We start from the raw sequence: 6,046 nt of genomic DNA on the forward strand, positions 1-6,046 counted from the left end.
AGAGAGTTATTAGCAGCTTATGCTGCCATCAAACACTTTAGGCATATGCTTGAAGCTAGAAATTTCTCTTTGTTTACGGATCATAAGCCGTTAACTTACGCTTTCCAACAACGCTTGGACAAATGCTCTACGAGACAGGCTAGGCAATTAGATTTTATATCTCAGTTTACCACCGATATTCATCACATAAAAGGCTCTGAGAATATATTAGCAGATGCACTTTCGAGGATAAACGCAATAAACATGCCAAATCCCATAGATTATAACGAAATTGCACAAGCACAACAAATTGATTCTGAATTAAAAAATTTAATCGATAATTCTGCAACATTACAATTTAAAAGAATTGCTTTTCCAAATTGCGAAACTCCCATTTATTGTGATGTATCAACAGGTACAGCTCGACCTTATATTCCTGAATCATTTCGTCAACAAATTTTTGCATCATTACATAATTTATCTCATCCTAGCATTCGCAGCACTTCAAAATTAATTCGATCGCGTTTTATTTGGCCTTCCATTCGAAAAGACTGCAACAATTGGGCTAAACATTGCATCCCGTGTCAAAAATCGAAGGTAATTCGCCATACTAAGACCCCAGTAGGAAAATTTGTAGACCAATCACAGAGGTTCGAACATGTGCACCTGGACCTTGTAGGCCCTCTACCTCCTTCTCAAGGAAACTATTATTGTTTAACAATGATAGATAGGTTCACGAGATGGCCAGAAGCCGTACCAATTCCAGACATGACAGCACAGACAGTAGCACAAGATTTTTTTAAGCACTGGATAGCCAGATTTGGTTGTCCTGTAAGAATTACTACTGACCAGGGCAGACAGTTTGAGAGTGATTTGTTCCGTGCTCTCTCTCAGCTACTAGGAATTAAAAGGATAAGATCTTCTCCTTATCATCCTCAGGCGAATGGCTTGATCGAAGAGTTCCACCGCCCATTAAAGGCAGCTTTGAAAGCCTACAACACAGATCAGTGGTCTGCAGCACTGCCCACCTTGTTACTCGGATTCCGGTCCGTCTTCAAAGAGGATCTACAAGCGACGACAGCTGAGCTGGTGTATGGCAAGTCTCTGCGACTACCAGGAGAATTTTTCGATCCAACACCTGGAGGCGCATCACCCAAGCAGCTCGTGGAGAACTTGAACACCATTTTGCAACGATGAGACCAGTTCCAACTTCCTGTCATGGACAAAGAACAATCTTTGTACATCCTCAAGTCAACGAGTGCTCACATGTATTTGTGAGACACGACGGTGTACGTAAACCTCTACAAGCACCATATGATGGACCTTACAAAGTTCTTGTCAGACGACAGAAAACTTTCGATCTCGAGATCAAGGGAGCTTCCCATACCATCTCTATAGACCGTCTGAAACCTGCTTTTATTATTCCTTCTGAGTGTTCCAGTATACCACCGGCCAAGCAAGAAGCAAGTTCCACTACTAAGTGTACCAAAACACTTCCAGCTGAGACATCCATCATCGTTCCAGCAAGGCAAACAACTCGCTCAGGCCGACAAGTTCGACCCCCACGTCGTTATGTCCATTTCCAATGAGACTGCGGAGGGAGTGTGCAGCGGCCAAACAGGCGATAAATGACTGTTTGTTTCGCCAACTGGCGATAAGCATGAATCATACCTTTGGAGATAAACTTTGCTCTCCAACGGATACGAGTGATTCACTTCCTGCCTTCGCCAGCTATCTTAGAACGTCTGTCTCCTGCTGGTCGATGGAATTACGGCCAATGTATCGTGATCTATATATATTTGTTAATTTAATTTGTAATTAAAATTTATTTTTGTTATTTATATGGCTGGCAATTTTCATTAAGTAAAAATGTTTTAATACTTTAATTTAAAGTAAATTTGGCAATGCGTGTTAAACCACGCACCAAATTTATTGATATTTATAAATCACGCATAAATTTATATGATATTTCTGTTTCATTGATAATTTTTTATCTGAAAGAAAAAAATTTTCAAATTAGGAAAACAATACAAACATTTTGGAGCCAAAATTTGGAAAAATAAATATTTTTATATAATAATTCGTGATTATTATTTCTTTCTCTTCATTTCAACGAATTTTTAAATATTATTTTTAGCAATATTTTCATAATTGCAATGAAAGACAAATCAGTTTATTGTACCAATCAAAGTTCTAATGATTTTCCTTTGTTAAAAAGTATGAGATAAAATTATCCTTAATTTTAATGTAATAATGCCTATAGGCTGGTATACTATCAATACCGGCATGCAAAGTAGGTTAAATAGATTCTTCAAGAATGATCTTTGGATTTAAAGCTACTCTATTTGTCAGGCAATTAGTTACATCTTGATATATTAAGAAAAGATGATTCAAAATTTACATTAGTGTTTTAATTAAAAATTAACCGAAGCTTCAACATTTTTCTTTAATAACATCGAATCATATCACTGCACCAAAATTATTTTTGCATCTTTTGAAATTCAAAAAATTGACTTTTCAGAATTTTTTCCCCTTTAATATTAATATATCACAAAATATTTTAAAATCGCCTCTTCAAAAATATTTGTCATCTGTTTAGTTAACTGCTCTTAGATATACGCGCGTTGCAGTAATACTAAATGCATTTTTTATGCACATATTAGTGTAATTTATATAGACAAGCGAATCGAACCTAGAACATTGCTTTCGTCAGAGGAATAATAAAGGAAAAATAAATCTCCTTTTTTAATTTCATTTCAATTTATTTATTTTGTTCATATATTTTCATTGTTATTTCATTTTTCAATATTTTTTTTTAATTTATTAATTTCATTAATTTATTTGTAAACGCTTACAGCATTTTATAAACAGATTTATTATCTTTTCAAACTATGCTGATTTTATTCCTATGATAAATCGTGTCTAATTTTAAGAAATTTTTAAAAATTGATTTTTAAATATTATTTGAAGATTACTTTTATTCTCACTAGAATGCAGTTAATTTTTTATTTAAAGTTTTGTAAGGGTTTTTTTTTTTTCCATTTGAATAAAAAGCAGTTTAAATTAATGAAAGCAGTTAAATTAGTTTTAATATATTCACTTCTTTGCTGAATTTTTTAATCATCTTTTTGTCTATTACAATAACTTTTTTTCTTGGAAGTTTTTTTTTTATAATTTACTTAAAAATCACATTATAATAAGATGGAAAATTGCAACTACAAATGACAGAAATTAAAGATAACTCCCATATTATCTCTTGCGTTTCCAAGAGAAATTCTTTCTTCTAAAAATTTTTAAACATCTGAACTAGAAAAACTTGCAATGTTAACCCCATTACATGCAAAACATTCATATAAATGCATAAAAATTTACAACTGTATTAATGCATTATCGTCACATCTGAAGAAGAATCTTTCTCAAGATTCGAAATAATAATTAAGAAATTATATATCTAATATTTGCCTAGAATGATTCAACTGTTTATTCGTTTTATCGATCAAATCCGAATTAGTCATAAAACTAGAAAAAATATCAGAAAAATGAAATAAAAATCATACATTGTAATCTTTTTTTAGAAATTCACATGTCAAATTGTATTTAAGGAGCTTATTAAGCAATTCTTAATTATTATTTGATTTATTAAAAATTGTGACTGGAATTGAATGTTAATTTTATAATAACAACTAACCACCTTCAGTGATGAAATATATTCACCGGGATTAATAATTGATAAAAATTTATTTTAAATATTTTAGTAACTTGGTCTTGATGGCTTCCTGAAGAAAATATTTTCAGACTCGAAATTTTCATAAATGTACTACTCTTATTATTTTAGGACCTCACACCATTCTTTTCATTGTGCTGTGCATTCTCAGTTTTCTATTTAGTATATTTTTATATAATCAAGTATATCACAGAACAGAAAGTTGGAGCACTCAAAAACATTTCCACCATTGTTTAATATTTAAATTAAATAAATTATAAGAACAACAAAATTTTAGAAATTTTATTGATAACATGTCTTATATTGCAACCTACTCAACACAGAAGAATAAATTAAATATTTTCATCTTAATCATAGCAAATGAAAATAAAAAGCCAAGATGAAATATTACTACCACAAATGAAAATGATTTGAGTTTTAATACAAGAATGAAATGTATAATTGTAAAATATGCCCAAAATATTTTTTTGAAAATTAGTTAAATTTCGAAAAAAAAAAATTGTTATCATTCAAACGACATTTATAAATATATATAATTTTAAGAGAATGTCAAAATTATTTTCTGCTGAAATATTTTCCGAACTCCTGCTTAGTTTTTAATTAATAATACTTACATATTTTTAATTAATTACTAGTCTGGTCAGTAGACTAACAGCATACAAGTACACTCACATATTAATTTTTTTTATTAGCAAAAATTCCCTGAGAATGTCTCATTAGCATGCATTCTATAAGTCTTTGTTAAACCAGTCAGTGCAATATAATAAATATAAATTATTAAAAAATATGTAATTTTGTTGTAAGAAATTATTTCAAGGCCACGCAAATCAACTTCTCATCAGGTCCCGTTTTTATGCGAGCCGATCTTAAACAGATTATGCCGTATTACTTTACTATAAGGAAGGGGGAAAAAACTGAGAATAGAATATTTCTGCTGTTTTTGTTTAATTATTATTATTAAACATGGTATTTAAATATAACTTCATGACAGATGAATCAATTTTAACATGTTTGCTGCCATATACTTTCTATCTAATTAAATAATTCCTTCTAATACCTTACGGTTGTTAACAGATGAATCAAACGGCGCAGAAAGCTAATATGTGTTAAGCAACATGACAACCTAAGTGTTAAGTGTGGCAACATTTGTTAACCTAATATGTGTTAAAGCTAATATGTTTTTTTTTGTTTGTTTGCTTTATAGATTTTTTTATCTGTATTTAAACAAGCTTTAAAAAATATTTAAAGTATTTTTTTTTCCAAAACAAGAATACGAAAAAATGCAAGAATGCTGAACGAAGCTAAATATATCACGAACTATAATAATAATAATTATAAAACAAATGAGAATTCTGGGAGAACACCAAAGTTTATGAGAAAATTAAAAGATTTAAATTTATATTTAAAATATGCTATTAACAGTAAGAAAAATAATAAATTTTACAATACATTTTTTTTTCAAAGTTTAAGGTAACAGTCATAAATAAGGGAAATGCATAGTAAAATGAATAGAATGACACGATTTTTGAAAAAGTATAAATTATGTACCTACCAAAATTTAAAGCTTACAAATTTGGCTGAAGAAATTATTAAAAGCAAGTTACATAAAATATTTAATTTAAAATTTTTGAGATCATTGATCTCGGTGAACCAGCTAGTTGTTAAAGATGGTTAATATTTAATGAAATACAATTTTTTTTTTAAACTAAAAGTTATAAATAACTAAAAAAAAATAATTACATTATAAGAAATAAAAAAAATGATAATTTTATATAACCAAACTGTATATTATTAGCAATATATATATTATTAAATATTGTGAGCCCTTTCTTTTAATAAGATGGTCAATTTAGTTTTGCATTTCAGTATATTTTTAATATGTTAATGATTTATTTTACGTTAAAAAATTTTTTTATTCAATTGTTTTAGCGAATATTCATTTTTATTTATATATTATGACTTCAAATTATCTTTCATCTACATTGCATTATTGAAGTAGAAGGTTTTATAAATATTCTACTAATAAAGTAACCCTAATGAAGCAAATAGGAAACTGTCTAATTATATTAAATTAAGCATTAATATAATACTGTTACGAGTGTTACGAAGTGATAAAAACGTATCCCTGACATGCCGACCTTGGCGACAAAAGTTGGTGACTTGGCGGGGAAACTTGGCGGTCTTGGCGACAAATGTTGGCGACCTTGGCGTCGAAAGGAATCTTCTAGAAGACTCTAGATTATATCACCGAGACCAGTTTCTCCTTGAAACTTGGAGAAAGTTCTGGGACTTTCCCAAGATTACGTCACTTCCTGTGGGAAGGCTATAAAAAAAGCAAGCACT

This window comes from Argiope bruennichi, chromosome 10, assembly GCF_947563725.1.
Source record: "Argiope bruennichi chromosome 10, qqArgBrue1.1, whole genome shotgun sequence".
NCBI classification, from domain to species: domain Eukaryota; kingdom Metazoa; phylum Arthropoda; class Arachnida; order Araneae; family Araneidae; genus Argiope; species Argiope bruennichi.